We start from the raw sequence: 23,691 nt of genomic DNA, 5'->3' as shown, positions 1-23,691 counted from the left end.
TCAGAATATGTATTTATGTTATGCTTGTCAAGTATTCATTACAGTTAACCTTATTTTGCACATTTCAGGAATGATCCTTTTGTTCTTCACTAGACAGGTCTGTAATATTTATACTTACTGGTAAAGTTGCAAATCGCCCCCCTTCCCCCCTCTTTCTTCCCCTCCTCCCCCCCCCCCCCTCTTTCTCCACCCCCCTCTTTCTTCCCTCCCTCCCCCTCCTTTTCTTCCCCCCTCCTCCCCCCCTCTTTTTTCCCCCCTCTCCCTCCTTCTCCTCTTTCCCTCTCCCTCCCCCCCCTTCCTCCCCTTCTCCCCTTTCTCCCCTTCTCCCCTCCCCTTCCTCCCTCCCCTAACCTCTTCTACCCCCCCTCCTCCCTTCTCTGTTCTTTTCCTTCCTCTTTTTCTCTCTTCCTTGCCCCTCCTTCCCCATTCCCCTCTTCTTTAACCCTCCCTTCCTTTTGCCTCCCTCCCTCCCTCTGGCATCTTTCTTTGGGATGTTATCTTTATCTCTTCAGGATTGACTTAGTTATGGCTGAGTGTTAAGTCATGTTCAGGTAATACTTGTATCTATGTTACTCTTACTACATTGCACTGTCCTGGAGCCCCCCTCAAACCATATGTGCTGGACCCTATCCTACAGAAACTCAGGTGCTTGCAAGGCTATTTGTTACGTATTGCTGGGTCCAGACCCTCTTCCCTCGAGAAAGGTTTACTATAGGATACAAGTTTTGTCCCAGGTTTTTGCAAAATTGCACTTTTGATTATACTTGTTTAGTTTTATTATAATCAATTCTACTCCTAATAACTCAGAGATGTTCTACTACACCTCTCACTAGCCAGGTCTGTGACATTGTGGTTTACATGTTAATTTGTGATTTTCTAATGTTTGTGTTTTCTCCTGTGATGATGTTTGATCTCTGTACACAAGATTAATATATGCTGATTTTACCCCCCCCTTTCCTCCCTTCCCTCCCCCCCTGCTTCTTCTTACTCCTTTTCCACCTGCTTCCCCTCTGCTCCCCCCCCTCCCCCGCCTCTCCCCCCCCCCTCTCTCTCTTCTCTACCCCTTTCCACTCTCCCCCTACTTCTCTTTCCCCTCTCTCCTACGGTCACCTTTCTCACTCTCTTCCTACTTCCTTTACCTCCTCTCCCCCCCCCCCCCTACATCCCCGGTCCATATATAATAATTTACAAAGCACTGCTTATAGTGCTCATATATCATTCTTGCTATATTAATACTCACAATTCTAATGTCTCAATGTTAACAATTGTTATGTTCATAAGTTGTGTCATTATTGCATAGGATGGTACAGTTTAGCCTACACTTTACATTCCACCTCTTAGGGCAGCCTATAGGCATATACCCTCTCAAGCGACTAGTTTAGCTTTGACTGCTGGTACAGCTGTCCAGAACCTAATCTTCATACTCTCTCTTTTCCTTCTGGTAAGGAAGAGGGAATCTTTTATTTTACTCTGCTTTCTTGTTTTACCTTTATAATTTTTTCTTTTTTTTCTTCTCTCCTATGACGGCCAGGGGCGGAGGCCTAACGCCAATTCGCTTGCGTCCGTTAACCCTGGGGAGGGGGGGGGTTCCTGAGCCTATTGCGGCTGGTTTTTCTTTTTTCCTCATTTTATCTTTTCTCCCTGCAATTTTTTATCCCCCTATCGGACGTAGTAATGGTTCCTCCACGGTACCTAGCCACTAATCACCCCCTCAAACTTGTCACAATAAATGTGAAGGGCCTAAACAACCCTGGGAAAAGATCTATTGTCTCCAGAGAGCTACGTCAGCTGCAGGGAGATATAATCTTCCTGCAGGAAACCCATTTTAAGAAGGCTTGTGAACCAAAGTGGCATAACCCTACATACCCCACAGCTTTCTTCGCCTCAGGTCCCTCTAAACACAACGGGGTGGGTATTCTAATACACCATAGGGTCCATTTCCAGCCGCGGGAGGTCGAGAGAGATAGAGAGGGCAGATTGCTTATATTAGTTGGCCTCCTGTTTGGCAGGGAGACCACCTTGTCCAATATATATGCTCCCAATACAGCACAATGTGTTTTTTTTTTAAAACAGTTTCTAACAAACTCTCAGAATTGTCCAAGGGAGTGGTTATTCTAGGGGGCGATTTTAATGTTCCGATGTGCCCAAAACAGGATACCTCTAACGGGGTGTCCAGTGTCTCCAGCATCGTTCTGAAACGGGTCGCCACGGTCTTGAAAAAACACCTTTTACATGACGTCTGGCGCACTTGGCACCCGACTGACTTAGACTACACATATTATTCCAGCCTCCACAAAAAGTATTCGCGCATTGATTATTTCTACACGGACTCACAAGGCATCGCGTATGTTAGGCGTAGTGACATCTCCTCTATCACATGGTCTGATCATGCAGCAGTCTCCTGCGAGATGATTTGGCCTGACAGGCCAGATGCCCCGTATATCTGGCGCCTAGACGATGCGCTCCTGAGCAACCAACTAATCACTGATGACATAGAGACGTCGCTAAAAGAATACTTTACCCTAAACACTTCACAGGACGTTGCGCAGACCACAACCTGGGAGGCACACAAGTGTGTGGTGAGGGGCCATTTCATTAAGCACAAGGCCAGATTGGTTAAACAGAGTCGTGAAAAAACAGAATTTATGTTTACCTGATAAATTTCTTTCTCCAACGGTGTGTCCGGTCCACGGCGTCATCCTTACTTGTGGGATATTCTCTTCCCCAACAGGAAATGGCAAAGAGCCCAGCAAAGCTGGTCACATGATCCCTCCTAGGCTCCGCCTACCCCAGTCATTCGACCGACGTTAAGGAGGAATATTTGCATAGGAGAAACCATATGGTACCGTGGTGACTGTAGTTAAAGAAAATAAAATATCAGACCTGATTAAAAAAACCAGGGCGGGCCGTGGACCGGACACACCGTTGGAGAAAGAAATTTATCAGGTAAACATAAATTCTGTTTTCTCCAACATAGGTGTGTCCGGTCCACGGCGTCATCCTTACTTGTGGGAACCAATACCAAAGCTTTAGGACACGGATGAAGGGAGGGAGCAAATCAGGTCACCTAAATGGAAGGCACCACGGCTTGCAAAACCTTTCTCCCAAAAATAGCCTCAGAAGAAGCAAAAGTATCAAACTTGTAAAATTTGGTAAAAGTGTGCAGTGAAGACCAAGTCGCTGCCCTACATATCTGATCAACAGAAGCCTCGTTCTTGAAGGCCCATGTGGAAGCCACAGCCCTAGTGGAATGAGCTGTGATTCTTTCGGGAGGCTGCCGTCCGGCAGTCTCGTAAGCCAATCTGATGATGCTTTTAATCCAAAAAGAGAGAGAGGTAGAAGTTGCTTTTTGACCTCTCCTTTTACCTGAATAAACAACAAACAAGGAAGATGTTTGTCTAAAATCCTTTGTAGCATCTAAATAGAATTTCAGAGCGCGAACAACATCCAAATTGTGCAACAAACGTTCCTTCTTTGAAACTGGTTTTGGACACAGAGAAGGTACGATAATCTCCTGGTTAATGTTTTTGTTAGAAACAACTTTTGGAAGAAAACCAGGTTTAGTACGTAAAACCACCTTATCTGCATGGAACACCAGATAAGGAGGAGAACACTGCAGAGCAGATAATTCTGAGACTCTTCTAGCAGAAGAAATCGCAACTAAAAACAAAACTTTCCAAGATAATAACTTAATATCAACGGAATGTAAGGGTTCAAACGGAACCCCCTGAAGAACTGAAAGAACTAAATTGAGACTCCAAGGAGGAGTCAAAGGTTTGTAAACAGGCTTGATTCTAACCAGAGCCTGAACAAAGGCTTGAACATCTGGCACAGCTGCCAGCTTTTTGTGAAGTAATACCGACAAGGCAGAAATCTGTCCCTTCAGGGAACTTGCAGATAATCCTTTTTCCAATCCTTCTTGAAGGAAGGATAGAATCCTAGGAATCTTAACCTTGTCCCAAGGGAATCCTTTAGATTCACACCAACAGATATATTTTTTCCAAATTTTGTGGTAAATCTTTCTAGTCACAGGCTTTCTGGCCTGAACAAGAGTATCGATCACAGAATCTGAGAATCCTCGCTTCGATAAAATCAAGCGTTCAATCTCCAAGCAGTCAGCTGGAGTGAAACCAGATTCGGATGTTCGAACGGACCCTGAACAAGAAGGTCTCGTCTCAAAGGTAGCTTCCAAGGTGGAGCCGATGACATATTCACCAGATCTGCATACCAAGTCCTGCGTGGCCACGCAGGAGCTATCAAGATCACCGACGCCCTCTCCTGCTTGATCCTGGCTATCAGCCTGGGGATGAGAGGAAATGGCGGGAACACATAAGCTAGTTTGAAGGTCCAAGGTGCTACTAGTGCATCCACTAGAGCCGCCTTGGGATCCCTGGATCTGGCCCCGTAGCAAGGAACTTTGAAGTTCTGACGAGAGGCCATCAGATCCATGTCTGGAATGCCCCACAGGTGAGTGACTTGGGCAAAGATTTCCGGATGGAGTTCCCACTCCCCCGGATGCAATGTCTGACGACTCAGAAAATCCGCTTCCCAATTTTCCACTCCTGGGATGTGGATAGCAGACAGGTGGCAGGAGTGAGACTCCGCCCAAAGAATAATTTTGGTTACTTCTTCCATCGCTAGGGAACTCCTTGTTCCCCCCTGATGGTTGATGTACGCAACAGTCGTCATGTTGTCTGATTGAAACCGTATGAACCTGGTCCTCGCAAGCTGGGGCCAGGCCTGGAGCGCATTGAATATCGCTCTCAGTTCCAGAATATTTATCGGTAGAAGAGATTCTTCCCGAGACCAAAGACCCTGAGCTTTCAGGGATCCCCAGACCGCGCCCCAGCCTATCAGACTGGCGTCGGTCGTGACAATGACCCACTCTGGACTGTGGAACATCATCCCTTGAGACAGATTGTCCAGGGACAGCCACCAACGGAGTGAGTCTCTGGTCCTCTGATTTACTTGTATCTTCGGAGACAAGTCTGTATAGTCCCCATTCCACTGACTGAGCATGCACAGTTGTAATGGTCTTAGATGAATGCGCGCAAAAGGAACTATGTCCATCGCCGCCACCATCAACCCGATCACTTCCATGCACTGAGCTATGGAAGGAAGAGGAACGGAATGAAGTATCCGACAAGAGTCCAGAAGCTTTGTTTTTCTGGCCTCTGTTAGAAAGATCCTCATTTCTAAGGAGTCTATAATTGTTCCCAAGAAGGGAACCCTTGTTGACGGGGATAGAGAACTCTTTTCCACGTTCACTTTCCAGCCGTGAGATCTGAGAAAGGCCAGGACAATGTCCGTGTGAGCCTTTGCTTGAGGAAGGGACGACGCTTGAATCAGAATGTCGTCCAGGTAAGGTACTACTGCAATGCCCCTTGGTCTTAGCACCGCTAGAAGGGACCCTAGTACCTTTGTGAAAATCCTTGGAGCAGTGGCTAATCCGAAAGGAAGCGCCACGAACTGGTAATGTTTGTCCAGGAATGCAAACCTTAGGAACCGATGATGTTCCTTGTGGATAGGAATATGTAGATACGCATCCTTTAAATCCACCGTGGTCATAAATTGACCTTCCTGGATGGAAGGAAGGATAGTTCGAATGGTTTCCATCTTGAACGATGGGACCTTGAGAAATTTGTTTAAGATCTTGAGATCTAGGATTGGTCTGAACGTTCCCTCTTTTTTGGGAACTATGAACAGATTGGAGTAGAACCCCATCCCTTGTTCTCTTAATGGAACAGGATGAATCACTCCCATTTTTAACAGGTCTTCTACACAATGTAAGAACGCCTGTCTTTTTATGTGGTCTGAAGACAACTGCGACTTGTGGAACCTCCCCCTTGGGGGAAGTCCCTTGAATTCCAGAAGATAACCCTGGGAGACTATTTCTAGCGCCCAAGGATCCAGAACATCTCTTGCCCAAGCCTGAGCGAAGAGAGAGAGTCTGCCCCCCACCAGATCCGGTCCCGGATCGGGGGCCAATATTTCATGCTGTCTTGGTAGCAGTGGCAGGTTTCTTGGCCTGCTTTCCCTTGTTCCAGCCTTGCATTGGTCTCCAAGCTGGCTTGGCCTGAGAAGTATTACCCTCTTGCTTAGAGGACGTAGCACCTTGGGCTGGTCCGTTTTTACGAAAGGGACGAAAATTAGGTCTATTTTTTGCCTTGAAGGGCCGATCCTGAGGAAGGGCGTGGCCCTTACCCCCAGTGATATCAGAGATAATCTCTTTCAAGTCAGGACCAAACAGCGTTTTCCCCTTGAAAGGAATGTTTAGTAGCTTGTTCTTGGAAGACGCATCAGCCGACCAAGATTTCAACCAAAGCGCTCTGCGCGCCACAATAGCAAACCCAGAGTTCTTAGCCGCTAACTTAGCCAATTGCAAAGAGGCGTCTAGAGTGAAAGAATTAGCCAATTTGAGAGCATTGATTCTGTCCATAATCTCCTCATAAGGAGGAGAGTCACTATCGAGCACCTTAAGCAGTTCATCAAACCAGAAATATGCGGCTGTAGTGACAGGGACAATGCATGAAATGGGTTGTAGAAGGTAACCCTGCTGAACAAACATCTTTTTAAGCAAACCTTCTAATTTTTTATCCATAGGATCTTTGAAAGCACAACTATCCTCTATGGGAATAGTGGTGCGTTTGTTTAAAGTAGAAACCGCTCCCTCGACCTTGGGGACTGACTGCCATAAGTCCTTTCTGGGGTCGACCATAGGAAACAATTTTTTAAATATGGGGGGAGGGACGAAAGGAATACCGGGCCTTTCCCATTCTTTATTAACAATGTCCGCCACCCGCTTGGGTATAGGAAAAGCTTCTGGGAGCCCCGGCACCTCTAGGAACTTGTCCATTTTACATAGTTTCTCTGGGATGACTAAATTTTCACAATCATCCAGAGTGGATAATACCTCCTTAAGCAAAATGCGGAGATGTTCCAATTTAAATTTAAATGTAATCACATCAGATTCAGCCTGCTGAGAAATGTTCCCTAAATCAGTAATTTCTCCCTCAGACAAAACCTCCCTGGCCCCCTCAGATTGGGTTAGGGGCCCTTCAGAGATATTAATATCAGCGTCGTCATGCTCTTCAGTAACTAAAACAGAGCAGCCACGCTTACGCTGACAAGGGTTCATTTTGGCTAAAATGTTTTTGACAGAATTATCCATTACAGCCGTTAATTGTTGCATAGTAAGGAGTATTGGCGCGCTAGATGTACTAGGGGCCTCCTGAGTGGGCAAGACTCGTGTAGACGAAGGAGGGAATGATGCAGTACCATGCTTACTCCCCTCACTTGAGGAATCATCTTGGGCATCATTGTCATTATCACATAAATCACATTTATTTAAATGAATAGGAATTCTGGCTTCCCCACATTCAGAACACAGTCTATCTGGTAGTTCAGACATGTTAAACAGGCATAAACTTGATCAGAAAGTACAAAAAACGTTTTAAAATAAAACCGTTACTGTCACTTTAAATTTTAAACTGAACACACTTTATTACTGCAATTGCGAAAAAACATGAAGGAATTGTTCAAAATTCACCAAATTTTCACCACAGCGTCTTAAAGCCTTGAAAATATTGCACACCAATTTTGGAAGCTTTAACCCTTAAAATAACGGAACCGGAGCCGTTTTAAGCTTTAAACCCCTTTACAGTCCCTGGTATCTGCTTTGCTGAGACCCAACCAAACCCAAAGGGGAATACGATACCAAATGACGCCTTCAGAAGTCTTTTATAAGTATCAGAGCTCCTCTCACATGCGACTGCATGCCATGCCTCTCAAAAACAAGTGCGCAACACCGGCGCGAAAATGAGACTCTGCCTATGCTTTGGGAAAGCCCCTAAAGAATAAGGTGTCTAAAACAGTGCCTGCCGATATTATTAAATCAAAATACCCAGAATAAATGATTCCTCAAGGCTAAATAAGTGTTAATATCAATCGATTTAGCCCAAAAAAAGTCTACAGTTTAAATAAGCCCTTGTGAAGCCCTTATTTACAATCGTAATAAACATGGCTTACCGGATCCCATAGGGAAAATGACAGCTTCCAGCATTACATCGTCTTGTTAGAATGTGTCATACCTCAAGCAGCAAGAGACTGCAAACTGTTCCCCCAACTGAAGTTAATTGCTCTCAACAGTCCTGTGTGGAACAGCCATGGATTTTAGTTACGGTTGCTAAAATCATTTTCCTCATACAAACAGAATTCTTCATCTCTTTTCTGTTTCTGAGTAAATAGTACGTACCAGCACTATTTGAAAATAACAAACTCTTGATTGAATAATGAAAAACTACAGTTAAACACTAAAAAACTCTAAGCCATCTCCGTGGAGATGTTGCCTGTACAACGGCAAAGAGAATGACTGGGGTAGGCGGAGCCTAGGAGGGATCATGTGACCAGCTTTGCTGGGCTCTTTGCCATTTCCTGTTGGGGAAGAGAATATCCCACAAGTAAGGATGACGCCGTGGACCGGACACACCTATGTTGGAGAAATACAACCGCCTTCTACAGAATATTACTAGTTTAGAGACTCAACACAAACAAAGACCACGCGACCTTGACCTTGAAAGGCAACTGACTCAGGCTAGACTTGACTTCAAGCATCTCTTGCAGGAAGATGATCAGCGGAAAGCCTTTCGTCTTAAACAAAAGTATTATGAGGGAGGCGACAAGGCGGGAAAGTTGCTAGCACGGGCACTACGCCGAGCTCAACTTAAATCACACGTGCACACTATAGTGGACAGTGACAATAACACTCACAGAAGCAGCACTGGGATAGCGGAGGCCTTCAGGTCCTACTATAGTACGCTGTACAATTTGAAAGAGACACTGTCTAGTAATCCAGGTGAGTGCCATGGTTATATATCCGGCGCTCAAAATTACCTGCATCAAACACACCTACCAAGGCTAGAGAGCGACGCCTCAGACTTTTTGGAGTCCCCCTTGTCTTTGGAAGAGGTGCAGAGAGCTGTAGCTGACTTGCCCAACGGCAAGAGCCCCGGCCCTGATGGGTTCGGGGCTAAATACTACAAAGCATTCTCGCCTATACTGTTGCCGCATCTCCAAAACCTTATCAATGAGCTGCCTGAGACGGGGGTTCTACCGGCCTCCATGCTCGCGGCATACATAACGGTTCTACCTAAGACAGGAAAACCTGCCGACAGACCGCAGAGTTATCGCCCAATCTCACTTCTCAATACGGACGTCAAGATAATAGCAAAAGTCCTGGCCAATAGAGTAAATAGATTCCTCCCCTCGCTAATATCATTGGATCAGGTGGGGTTTGTGCCTGGTAGGGAGGCGAGAGATAATACCATCAAAATCCTACAGATTATGTCTCACACCTCAAGTAATAAAATCCCTCTAGCTCTACTATCGACAGACGCCGAAAAGGCGTTCGATAGGGTGAATTGGCATTTCCTTAAACACACGTTGGGGAAGATGGGCTTCGGCGATAACTTTGTGAAGACGGTCTTTGCTTTATACTCCGCGCCCACAGCACAAATCAGAGTAAATAACATTCTCTCTGAACCTTTCACCATCGCAAATGGTACTAGGCAGGGGTGCCCGCTGTCGCCCCTGCTGTTCGCCATCTCAATAGAGGCTTTAGCTAGTAACATCCGAGCGAATGACCTGATAAAGGGGCTGAGACTGGGGCCAAAGGAGCATAAAATTGCTATGTATGCAAACGACCTGCTATTTACATTAACAGATGTTGAAACATCGATACCGGCCCTATTAGACGAATTCAAACGGTACGGAGGGGTCTCCCACTTCCTCCTGAACAATACTAAATCGGAACTGTTGGGGATTGCTATGCCTACCGCAACCATGACTTGGTTACATAACCACTGCCCCTTTACGATAAAGTCAAAATCCTTGAAATACCTAGGCATAACTATCACGGCATCCCTATCTGACTTATTTGAAGCCAACTATGTACCTCTCAGAGCAGAGGTTTCGCATGATCTCTCAGCCTGGAGACACAAAACGATCTCCTGGCTGGGAAGAATAAATGTGGTGAAGATGAATGTCCTGCCCAGGATTCTGTTCCTTTTTCAAACGATCCCGATCGCTCTCCCTCACTCTTTTCTCCCGAGACTCCAACAGCTGATTGAGGAATATGTCTGGAAGGACATCAGACCCAGAGTGAACAGAAAGACGATGTACCTGCCCAGAGAGAGTGGGGGACTGGGACTCCCCAACCTGTGCCTATACAGGAGAGCTGTCCTGCTCCAGAGAGCGGTGGAGTGGTGCCAGAGCAACGTACAAAAGGATTGGATAAGTATTGACTCCTCCATTCTCGGTACTGGGGGCTTGTCTACCCTGCTTTGGGGACCTGTCCCACACAGGCCAAAATGCATCTCCAAATTTCCTTTATTAGAGGAGCTGTTTCGCGAATGGGACAGGGTGACTCGTACTGAGTCACATATCACCACTAATTGCTCCCCGCTGACACCGGTTTACGAGAACCCGGACATTCCTCTGCAAATTAGGGCCTCCCGCTTGGCGGGCCCCCTGGACAGCAACTACATCCACTCTTTTTTAGATAATGGAAGACTTAAGGAGAGGCAGGAGGTGCTGGAGTCCTATCCAGACCGCCCACTGACCTGGTATATGTACCTACAGATACGACACCTCATAACCACTCATAAATATAATCGACAATTTCTTAGGGAACCTACCCCTTTCGAGTCTTTGTGCATACAATCGGCTGCTCCACGACACCTGATCTCCAAGATCTACAAACTGCTCTTACTCCCCAGGGACAGTCCGCCCCCGACCTTTGTTAACATGTGGCATAGAGAGCTAGGCACTGAATTGACAACGGAAGACTGGCAGCGTATGTTTAGGGCGGCCCGGACGGTCTCTGCTCATGCGCAGGAATCACACTATAAACTGTTATGCAGGTGGTATCTTACACCAGTTCGACTCAAGGCAATATACCCGGCTGTCTCTGATCGATGCTGGAGGGGCTGTGGAGGGGTGGGCTCGATTCTGCATATTTGGTGGGATTGCCCCTTAATTGAAAATTTTTGGAGAGATGTCTGGGAGGAGATGACGCGGATCCTGGAGATGGCTATCCCCAGGGCCCCTGAGTCCTTGCTCTTTCACTTCTCGTGCCAATTACAGAACCCAGCAAAAAAGACCCTACTCATGTACATGCTGATGGGTGCGAAATTTCTGATCCCTGCCCACTGGAAATCGACAGTGGTGCCCTCAGTGGCTGACTGGAAGCAGAGAGTTTGCGACCTCCTGCGGCTGGAGAGATATCATTACATGCTTATAGCAAAACTTGATGTACATGAAACACTACTCCAGATGTGGAATGGGGGAGCACGTGCCCTCTAGATGAGTTTCGGCCCTTTTGGGCTTGCTCCAAATGACTTTTTGCCGGCTCCATTCTCCCTACCCCTGCTTTACGGATGCCCCCCCCCCCCTAAAAACCTGACGCGTGTGGCCCTGCCCCTGGCCTGATTCGTTAATTTGTTTCTCTATTGATACCTATACATCTATAGTGCATGTCGCTTTAAGTTAATAATAGCTATTTAATATATACTTCTACAGATTTAGCGGAATGTAAAGTGGTAAGGAAAATTGGAAAAGATAGAGCTTACGTTTCTATTACTATTTTGCACCAAGATAAACAACCGTGGCTAATATTGAGGTTATATGCGCCTTCTACCTGTGTGTGGTTTTATTCCCTGCTTTATGTACTTATGTATTGAATGTAATGGTGGAAACTGTATGTTTTGAATTCGCACTTGTGGTGCATGTATCTTTGTACACGTTTATTTTCAAATAAAGCTCTTAAAAATTAAAAAAAAAAAAAATATCACCCTCCACCTTAGGGACCTTCTGCCTAGAGTCCCTAATAGTGTCAGCTATAGGGTACATTTTCCTAAAAACGGGAGAAGGAGAGAAGGGAATATCTGGTCTCTCCCATTCCTTAGCAATAATTTCTGAAGTTTTCTTGGGAACTGGAAAAACATCAGAATAAGAAGGGACTTCTAAGTATCTGTTCAGCTTACTCAATTTCTCTGGAGGAACCACTATTGAGTCACAGTCGTCCAGAGTAACCAAAACCTCCCTCAATAATAAACGGAGGTGTTCAAGTTTGAACCTGAAAGAAACTACTTCTGAATCCGCCAGTGGTAAAGCACTTGTGAATCAGAAAGTTCACCTTCGGATAGGACCTCCATACCCTCCAATTCAGAGCCCTGGGAGGGTACCTCTGAGATCGCCAGCATATCAAAACCTGCATTGAGCACGTGGTTATCCTTCCTTTTGCGCTTACCTTGAAATATGGGAAAGGCAGAAAGCGCCTCAGAAAGTGTAGATGACATAACTGCAGCTATGTCCTTTAACGTAACCACAGTAGAAACGGAAGAAGTACTTGGCACCGCTTGAGTTGGTGTTAAGGGCTGTGACTCTTGGGGAGAAAGCTGCGGCATACTCTGCATGTCATCTGACTCCTGAGAAGCAATAGTTTTGGGCAACTTTTTATCAAAGAAAATTTGTTCTCTACATTGCAAAGCACTCTCAATACATGAGGGACACAAAGTAACAGGAGGTTCCACATTGGCATTCAGACACATGGCACATGTAACATCTTGGATATCATCTAAATCCATGATAACAACAACAAAGAAAAAACTTGGTCTTAGCTCCTTTAAATAATTTATAAATTATAGCCCAGAACTATTAACATTAATGAAAACCTCTGTCAATACTTTGAAAAGCAACAGGGTACTGTGACTTTAAGAAATAAAAGTCTTAAAAATGTTTCTGCATTGAATTGAACGATAACCAAATTCTATGAAATGAGTTTAAATCTGAAAATAAATAAGACCACCTCGCCTTAACAGCTCTGCTGAAGCGCCTACCTGCCCCCACAGTACACAGACCACTCTGAAAAACAACTCCTGAACGTGTCCGAGAACACTAAAGACCGCCAGCTTGTCTCCATGCGGTCTTAGCGTAACACTTGAGCTGCTGAAGAAAACCTAAACGTGCCACACACTGAACTGCGGGACTCCGGTGCAAAAGACACTGCGCGGCTTCCTGACAACGTAAGAACGCTCCAGCGCGTCAAAGTTAACTCCGCCCATTGTGGGCGTCGCTCAAAACTTCCTTCTGCGCTCTACCCGGCAAAAATAAAATGCTGATCATTCACAAACAAATCATACAGCCCATAAAATTGTATAGCCATGTACCAGAGTCTTAATGAATAAAAACTCCGATCATAAAAAAAAAAAAAACCAGGAGAACTCTCTGAAATAAAGAGTCCTATCCCCTTAGTCCCAGCATGACTGCTAGCAAATTGTTGATTAGCATGAACATGTGAAACCTGCCATTCTGTTCAGTAGGGAGCCCATGATTCCCACACATACCAATATAAGTGCATAGTCAATTCTGAGAAGATATGGCCCAGAAATAAAGACTGCACTTACCTTGCTGCTGTGCGACAGCATGAATGTTCCCACAGGATCCAGAGGTCTTGTTTCCTCCAATAGCCCTGCGGACACAGATAGGGCCTTAGTTAATATCTGCTAAGACCATCATCAAAAAGGGCAGCATAGAGTATGGGAGGCGCAGTGAGAGTATAGTCCCACCAGTTCCCACTGCTTTAAAGCCACCTGTAGCTCTACTTTAGAGGCTGACAAGGAATACGGCTACACCCTGAAATAAAATATCACTCACTGGTACCATTTTAAAAATAACAAACTCTTGATTGAAGAATCTAACTAACACCTCACTTTACCTCTTCCTATCACTAACACAGGCAAAGAGAATGACTGGAGTGGGAGGGAAGGGAGGAGCTATACATACAGCTCTGCTGTGGTGCTCTTTGCCTCCTCCTGCTGGCCAGGAGGCGTATTCCACAAGTAAGGATGAAATCTGTGGACTCATCGTCTCTTTAAAAAGAAATCTCTAAACCAACGAGAGGATTCTATTTTCCCCTAGGTATCTTCCTTCTAAGTATAGGGGAAGAAAAAATGGGAAGAACCCTATAACCCTAGCTGTTACAGGAATACTTCCACCATAACGGGTCCATCATAATATTAGACAAACCTACAAGTGTTGGAGCCACCCAGAGTAGCTAAAACGTCCTCAAGAAGCTCCTGATCAGATAAAGGCATTTAGCTCATCCTAGACTGAGAATGCCTAGTCTGGTATTACCGAAATATCTTCCTCTTAACTGCAGGGAAGAAAACATTTTGAAATAACCACCACTAAGTCAATCATTCTGAAAGAAGACGACCTACTGCAAATTTTGTTTTTGTTTTTGTTTTGTTTTTAAAACAGCGTAAGAAAAAAAAATAGACAATGTATTAAAGACAGGGAAACTCCATAAGGGCTATAACATTTTTGATAACACCTTAGGAGAACTTTGTTGTATATTCGCCCATTGTCACAATGCTCCTAAGCAGTATGTGCCTAGCCATCGGATTGGTAGAACCATATTGGAATCCAAACCAAAAGCAATAGACCTCTAGAAAAGTCTCCTGGACCACCTTTAATCATAAAAGGTGATTTACACAAATAAAACAGCTGGATTCTTTAGCGAAAATTAACACATTAAAAAAACGTTACGGTCTCTTTAAATTTTAAAAGGCAACTTTTTATTTCTGTACACAAAGGTAAACTAAATAGCCTGCAAACATTGCAGAATTATATTAACAATGTCACTTCTTTGTTCACAAACATTGCTTATGACTTTGAGGAAGCAATGACTAGTGCAGCAATTCCAGATGGAAATTGCAAGGAACCGCAGAGCACTGCATTTGAGATAGAAAATGTAGTGTATACCTATTTAATCAATCTGCCTCACATATGGCAGAACACTTAAAAAGGACAGCCTGCTGTCTCTTTAATTGATAAAAAAGTGAACCTTTATTCTTACAAGGCTAGACATGGTTGAACATGTATGGGGGAATTGATAATACTATTAACCCCATGGAGCCCGCTTTACATCATCAGCTTCCCAAAATTTAAGTTTATTTTAATGTACAACATGATAACTCTTTCCTTATAGCGCTGACTTGAGCGCAAGAAATTATACACAAACACATTTCTTCCGATAACCGGAAGTAGAAGACAGGAAGAGTTTGCTATCTGGCACCAACCTCCATTCCTAGTGATTAGTCAGAAGGGTTAGGAGGGAATACTTTCGCGCTGTTCACAAGCTCCGCCCCTCGTGGGCGTTACACAAGTCGGCTCCCGGTCGCCATATTCTGAACAAAAGACACCGGGAGCAAAAGGATAAATCCCACTAAAATGAAAACAGAATTTATGTTTACCTGATAAATTACTTTCTCCAACGGTGTGTCCGGTCCACGGCGTCATCCTTACTTGTGGGATATTCTCTTCCCCAACAGGAAATGGCAAAGAGCCCAGCAAAGCTGGTCACATGATCCCTCCTAGGCTCCGCCTACCCCAGTCATTCGACCGACGTTAAGGAGGAATATTTGCATAGGAGAAACCATATGATACCGTGGTGACTGTAGTTAAAGAAAATAAAATATCAGACCTGATTAAAAAACCAGGGCGGGCCGTGGACCGGACACACCGTTGGAGAAAGTAATTTATCAGGTAAACATAAATTCTGTTTTCTCCAACATAGGTGTGTCCGGTCCACGGCGTCATCCTTACTTGTGGGAACCAATACCAAAGCTTTAGGACACGGATGAAGGGAGGGAGCAAATCAGGTCACCTAAATGGAAGGCACCACGGCTTGCAAAACCTTTCTCCCAAAAATAGCCTCAGAAGAAGAAAAAGTATCAAACTTGTAAAATTTGGTAAAAGTGTGCAGTGAAGACCAAGTCGCTGCCCTACATATCTGATCAACAGAAGCCTCGTTCTTGAAGGCCCATGTGGAAGCCACAGCCCTAGTGGAATGAGCTGTGATTCTTTCAGGAGGCTGCCGTCCGGCAGTCTCGTAAGCCAATCTGATGATGCTTTTAATCCAAAAAGAGAGAGAGGTAGAAGTTGCTTTTTGACCTCTCCTTTTACCAGAATAAACAAACAAGGAAGATGTTTGTCTAAAATCCTTTGTAGCATCTAAATAGAATTTTAGAGCGCGAACAACATCCAAATTGTGCAACAAACGTTCCTTCTTCGAAACTGGTTTCGGACACAAAGAAGGCACGACTATCTCCTGGTTAATGTTTTTGTTAGAAACAACTTTTGGAAGAAAACCAGGTTTAGTACGTAAAACCACCTTATCTGCATGGAACACCAGATAAGGAGGAGAACACTGCAGAGCAGATAATTCTGAAACTCTTCTAGCAGAAGAAATTGCAACCAAAAACAAAACTTTCCAAGATAATAACTTAATATCAACGGAATGTAAGGGTTCAAACGGAACCCCCTGAAGAACTGAAAGAACTAAGTTGAGACTCCAAGGAGGAGTCAAAGGTTTGTAAACAGGCTTGATTCTAACCAGAGCCTGAACAAAGGCTTGAACATCTGGCACAGCTGCCAGCTTTTTGTGAAGTAACACAGACAAGGCAGAAATCTGTCCCTTCAAGGAACTTGCAGATAATCCTTTCTCCAATCCTTCTTGAAGAAAGGATAGAATCTTAGGAATTTTTACCTTGTCCCAAGGGAATCCTTTAGATTCACACCAACAGATATATTTTTTCCATATTTTGTGGTAAATTTTTCTAGTTACAGGCTTTCTGGCCTGAACAAGAGTATCAATAACAGAATCTGAGAACCCTCGTTTTGATAAGATCAAGCGTTCAATCTCCAAGCAGTCAGTTGGAGTGAGACCAGATTCGGATGTTCGAACGGACCTTGAACAAGAAGGTCTCGTCTCAAAGGTAGCTTCCATGGTGGAGCCGATGACATATTCACCAAATCTGCATACCAAGTCCTGCGTGGCCACGCAGGAGCTATCAAGATCACCGATGCCCTCTCCTGATTGATCCTGGCTACCAGCCTGGGGATGAGAGGAAACGGCGGGAATACATAAGCTAGTTTGAAGGTCCAAGGTGCTACTAGTGCATCTACTAGAGTCGCCTTGGGATCCCTGGATCTGGACCCGTAGCAAGGAACCTTGAAGTTCTGCCGAGAGGCCATCAGATCCATGTCTGGAATGCCCCACAGTTGAGTAATTTGGGCAAAGATTTCCGGATGGAGTTCCCACTCCCCCGGATGTAATGTCTGACGACTCAGAAAATCCGCTTCCCAATTTTCCACTCCTGGGATGTGGATTGCAGACAGGTGGCAGGAGTGAGACTCCGCCCATTGAATGATTTTGGTCACTTCTTCCATCGCCAGGGAACTCCTTGTTCCCCCCTGATGGTTGATGTACGCAACAGTCGTCATGTTGTCTGATTGAAACCGTATGAACTTGGCCTTTGCTAGCTGAGGCCAAGCCTTGAGAGCATTGAATATCGCTCTCAGTTCCAGAATATTTATCGGTAGAAGAGATTCTTCCCGAGACCAAAGACCCTGAGCTTTCAGGGATCCCCAGACCGCGCCCCAGCCCATCAGACTGGCGTCGGTCGTGACAATGACCCACTCTGGTCTGCGGAAGGTCATCCCTTGTGACAGGTTGTCCAGGGACAGCCACCAACGGAGTGAGTCTCTGGTCCTCTGATTTACTTGTATCTTCGGAGACAAGTCTGTATAGTCCCCATTCCACTGACTGAGCATGCACAGTTGTAATGGTCTTAGATGAATGCGCGCAAAAGGAACTATGTCCATTGCCGCTACCATCAAACCTATTACTTCCATGCACTGCGCTATGGAAGGAAGAGGAACGGAATGAAGTGTTTGACAAGAGTTTAGAAGTTTTGTTTTTCTGGCCTCTGTCAGAAAAATCCTCATTTCTAAGGAGTCTATTATTGTTCCCAAGAAGGGAACCCTTGTCGACGGAGATAGAGAACTCTTTTCCACGTTCACTTTCCATCCGTGAGATCTGAGAAAGGCCAGGACTATGTCCGTGTGAGCCTTTGCTTGAGGAAGGGACGACGTTTGAATCAGAATGTCGTCCAAGTAAGGTACTACTGCAATGCCCCTTGGTCTTAGCACCGCTAGAAGGGACCCTAGTACCTTTGTGAAAATCCTTGGAGCAGTGGCTAATCCGAAAGGAAGCGCCACGAACTGGTAATGCTTGTCCAGGAATGCGAACCTTAGGAACCGATGATGTTCCTTGTGGATAGGAATATGTAGATACGCATCCTTTAAATCCACCGTGGTCATGAATTGACCTTCCTGGATGGAAGGAAGAATTGTTCGAATGGTTTCCATCTTGAACGATGGAACCTTGAGAAACTTGTTTAAGATCTTGAGATCTAAGATTGGTCTGAACGTTCCCTCTTTTTTGGGAACTATGAACAGATTGGAGTAGAACCCCATCCCTTGTTCTCCTAATGGAACAGGATGAATCACTCCCATTTTCAACAGGTCTTCTACACAATGTAAGAATGCCTGTCTCTTTATGTGGTCTGAAGACAATTGAGACCTGTGGAACCTCCCCCTTGGGGGAAGCCCCTTGAATTCCAGAAGATAACCTTGGGAGACTATTTCTAGTGCCCAAGGATCCAGAACATCTCTTGCCCAAGCCTGAGCGAAGAGAGAGAGTCTGCCCCCCACCAGATCCGGTCCCGGATCGGGGGCCAACATTTCATGCTGTCTTGGTAGCAGTGGCAGGTTTCTTGGCCTGCTTTCCCCTGTTCCAGCCTTGCATTGGTCTCCAGGCTGGCTTGGCTTGAGAAGTATTACCCTCTTGCTTAGAGGACGTAGCACTTGGGGCTGGTCCGTTTCTACGAAAGGGACGAAAATTAGGTTTATTTTTGGCCTTGAAAGACCTATCCTGAGGAAGGGCGTGGCCCTTACCCCCAGTGATATCAGAGATAATCTCTTTCAAGTCAGGGCCAAACAGCGTTTTCCCCTTGAAAGGAATGTTAAGGAGTTTGTTCTTGGAAGACGCATCCGCTGACCAAGATTTCAACCAAAGCGCTCTACGCGCCACAATAGCAAACCCAGAATTCTTCGCCGCTAACCTAGCCAATTGCAAAGTGGCGTCTAGGGTGAAAGAATTAGCCAATTTGAGAGCACGGATTCTGTCCATAATCTCCTCATAAGGAGGAGAATCACTATCGATCGCCTTTACTAGCTCATCGAACCAGAAACACGCGGCTGTAGTGACAGGGACAATGCATGAAATTGGTTGTAGAAGGTAACCTTGCTGAACAAACATCTTTTTAAGCAAACCTTCTAATTTTTTATCCATAGGATCTTTGAAAGCACAACTATCTTCTATGGGTATAGTGGTGCGTTTGTTTAAAGTAGAAACCGCTCCCTCGACCTTGGGGACAGTCTGCCATAAGTCCTTTCTAGGGTCGACCATAGGAAACAATTTTTTAAATATGGGGGGAGGGACGAAAGGAATACCGGGCCTTTCCCATTCTTTATTTACAATGTCCGCCACCCGCTTGGGTATAGGAAAAGCTTCTGGGAGCCCCGGGACCTCTAGGAACTTGTCCATTTTACATAGTTTCTCTGGGATGATCAAATTCTCACAATCATCCAGAGTGGATAATACCTCCTTAAGCAGAGCGCGGAGATGTTCCAACTTAAATTTAAATGTAATCACATCGGGTTCAGCTTGTTGAGAAATTTTCCCTGAATCTGAAATTTCTCCCTCAGACAAAACCTCCCTGGCCCCCTCAGACTGGTGTAGGGGCATTTCAGAACCATTATCATCAGCGTCCTCATGCTCTTTAGTATCTAAAACAGAGCAGTCACGCTTACGCTGATAAGTGGGCATTTTGGCTAAAATGTTTTTGATAGAATTATCCATTACAGCCGTTAATTGTTGCATAGTAAGGAGTATTGGCGCGCTAGATGTACTAGGGGCCTCCTGAGTGGGCAAGACTCGTGTAGACGAAGGAGGGAATGATGCAGTACCATGCTTACTCCCCTCACTTGAGGAATCATCTTGGGCATCATTTTCAGTGTCACATAAATCACATTTATTTAAATGAGAAGGAACCTTGGCTTCCCCACATTCAGAACACAGTCTATCTGGTAGTTCAGACATGTTAAACAGGCATAAACTTGATAACAAAGTACAAAAAACGTTTTAAAATAAAACCGTTACTGTCACTTTAAATTTTAAACTGAACACACTTTATTACTGCAATTGCGAAAAAGTATGAAGGAATTGTTCAAAATTCACCAAAATTTCACCACAGTGTCTTAAAGCCTTAAAAGTATTGCACACCAAATTTGGAAGCTTTAACCCTTAAAATAACGGAACCGGAGCCGTTTTTAACTTTAACCCCTTTACAGTCCCTGGTATCTGCTTTGCTGAGACCCAACCAAGCCCAAAGGGGAATACGATACCAAATGACGCCTTCAGAAAGTCTTTTCTATGTATCAGAGCTCCTCACACATGCGACTGCATGTCATGCTTCTCAAAAACAAGTGCGCAATACCGGCGCGAAAATGAGGCTCTGCCTATGATTAGGGAAAGCCTGCCGATATTATTTAACAAAAATACCCAGATTAAATGATTCCTCAAGGCTAAATATGTGTAATATATGAATCGATTTAGCCCAGAAAATGTCTACAGTCTTAATAAGCCCTTGTGAAGCCCTTATTTACTGTCTGAATAAAAATGGCTTACCGGATCCCATAGGGAAAATGACAGCTTCCAGCATTACATCGTCTTGTTAGAATGTGTCATACCTCAAGCAGCAAAAGACTGCTCACTGTTCCCCCAACTGAAGTTAATTCCTCTCAACAGTCCTGTGTGGAACAGCCATGGATTTTAGTAACGGTTGCTAAAATCATTTTCCTCATACAAACAGAAATCTTCATCTCTTTTCTGTTTCAGAGTAAATAGTACATACCAGCACTATTTTAAAATAACAAACTCTTGATTGAATAATAAAAAACTACAGTTAAACACTAAAAAACTCTAAGCCATCTCCGTGGAGATGTTGCCTGTACAACGGCAAAGAGAATGACTGGGGTAGGCGGAGCCTAGGAGGGATCATGTGACCAGCTTTGCTGGGCTCTTTGCCATTTCCTGTTGGGGAAGAGAATATCCCACAAGTAAGGATGACGCCGTGGACCGGACACACCTATGTTGGAGAAAAACTAAATTTATGCTTACCTGATAAATTAATTTCTTCTACGATATGTCGAGTCCACGGATTTCATCCTTACTTGTGGGATTTATCCTCCTGCTAACAGGAAGTGGCAAAGAGCACCACAGCAGAGCTGTATATATAACTCCTAAACCTAAAAAACTAAACCTAGGAGGTTTATATGCTAATTGAAGGCCGCCTCTAATCTAAATGAATTTTGATAGTTTTTCAACACTAGAGGGCATTAGTTCACGTTTTTCATATAAATAACATTGAGCTCTTGCACGTGACTTTACCATGGAGACAGCTCTGATTGGCTAAAATGCAAGTCTGTCAAAAGCACTACAAGGTAATTACAGAGGTAAAACGTGTATCGTAACTGTTAGTTATGCAAAACTGGGGAATTGGTAATTAAGGGATTATCTATCTTTTAAAACAACAAAAATTCTGGTGTTGACTGTCCCTTTAAGTCAGTGCGGTGTTTGTGTTTAGCTGTAATTTTCCTCCTACTCATTTACTGTACCCACACATATTATATACCGTTTTTCTCGACATTAAATGGACTTTCTAAAGATATCATTATTTTCATCATATCTTATCATTTACTATAAAAAAAAATATATAAAATATGATGAAAAAAATGAAAAAAACACACTTTTTCTAACTTTGACCCCCAAAAACTGTTACACATCTACAACCACCAAAACACACCCATGCTAAATAGTTTCTAAATTTTGTCTTGAGTTTAGAAATACCCAATGTTTACATGTTCTTTGCTTTTTTTTTAAGTTATAGGGCAATAAATACAAGTAACACTTTGCTATTTCCAAACCATTGACAACCCAAAGTATTGATCTAGGCCCATTTTAGTATATTTCATACCACCATTTCACCGCCAAATGCGATCAAATAAAAACAAACTTTAGGTTTCTCACTGAAATTATTTACAAACAGCTTGTGCAATTATGGCACAAATGGTTGCAAATGCTTCTCTGGGATCCCCTTTGTTCAGAAATAGCAGACATATGGCTTTGGCATTGTTTTTTGATAAATAGAAGGCTGTGAAATGCCGCTGCGCACCACTCCTGTATTATACCCAGCAGTGAAGGGGTTAATTAAAGGGACATGAAACCCACATTTTTTCTTTCGTGATTTAGAAAGAGAATGCAATTTTATACCTTTTTCTAATTTACTTCTATTATCTCATTTGTTTTATTCTCTGGATATTCTTTGCTGAAAAGCATATCCAGATATGCTTAGTAGCTGCTGATTGGTTGCTGCACATATAAGTCTCGTGTGATTGGCTCACCCATGTGCATTGTTTTTTCTTCAACTAAGGATATCTAAAAAATGAAGCAAAATAAATAATAGAAGTAAATTGTAATGTTGTTTAAATTTGTATTCTCTATCTGAAACATGAAAGAAAGATTTTGGGTTTAGTGGCCCTTTAAGTAGTTTGTAGGGTTAATTTTAGCTTTAGTGTAGAGATCAGCCTTCTACCTGACACATCCCACCCGCTGATCCCTCACAAACAGCTCTCTTCCCTCCCCCCGCCCCCACAATTGTCCCCGCCATCTTAAGTACTGGCAGAAAGTCTGCCAGTACTAAAATAAAAGGCTTTTTTTTTTTCTTTAAATATCTATTCAGCTGTGCTAAACCCCCCTTAGCCCCCAACCTCCCTGATCCCCCGGCTACCTATTTGCCGCCATCTTGGGTACTGTCTGCCAGTACCCAGTTTGCCCCCCCCCCCCAAAAAAAAGTTGTTTGTTTGTTTTTTTAAATAAAATATGATTTTTCTCTGTAGTGTAGCTACCCCCCCCCCCTCTCCCATATCCTTTGATCATTTTTTTCCCCTCTCCCTCCTTCCCTTTCAATTACATTGGTAGCAGTGGTTGCTGCGTGCACACACGCGCCCTCCCCCAGGCTCCGGGCACCCGACGTGCACATTGCACATACAGGAACCAGATGCCAGGTAGCGATGGGCCGCCCATCCACCTTACTGCTAATGCACCACCCCACCAACCTAAGAAAATTGTATTGCAGGATGCCTCAATATCGAGGCATCACTGCAATACCATAAAAGCTGCTGGAAGCGATCAGGATTGCTTCCACTGCTTGAAACCCCAGAGGACGTGCCAGGAACGTCCTTGGTCGCAAGGGTATTTTTTTTGTAGGACGTTCCTGGCACGTCCTCTGTCGTGAAGGGGTTAAATGCTTAAAAGGAACATAAAAGTAAAAATTACTATTATGGTTCAGACAGAGCATCCAATTTAAAGAAACTTCTCACTTTACTTCTGACATCAAATGTATTTAATTATTTTGGTATCATTTGTTGAAAAGCATAACTAGGTACGATCAAGAGCTAGCAGCTGATGGGTGGGTACACACATATGTATCGTCATTGGCTCTCCAGATGTGTTCATCTAGTTCCCAGTAGTGCATTGCTGGTCTGGAGCTGGATTTAAATTTGTTTTAAAATGGACAAGAAACAAAAAATGTTCTCGTACGATTCAGACAAAAAAAAAGCAGCAATTTAAACAAAGTTTCCAATTTACTTTTATTTCATTTG

General features: G+C 44.2%; 1 protein-coding gene across 4 annotated transcripts in view; it reads right to left on the bottom strand.

The window, feature by feature from the left end:
- MIER1 (MIER1 transcriptional regulator) overlaps positions 1–23,691 on the bottom strand; it is a 670,836-nt gene that overhangs the window by 487,585 nt on the left and 159,560 nt on the right. The window lies entirely within an intron of this gene.

Source organism: Bombina bombina, chromosome 10, assembly GCF_027579735.1.
Source record: "Bombina bombina isolate aBomBom1 chromosome 10, aBomBom1.pri, whole genome shotgun sequence".
NCBI lineage: Eukaryota > Metazoa > Chordata > Amphibia > Anura > Bombinatoridae > Bombina > Bombina bombina.
This window is presented reverse-complemented; position numbering and strand designations above follow the sequence as displayed.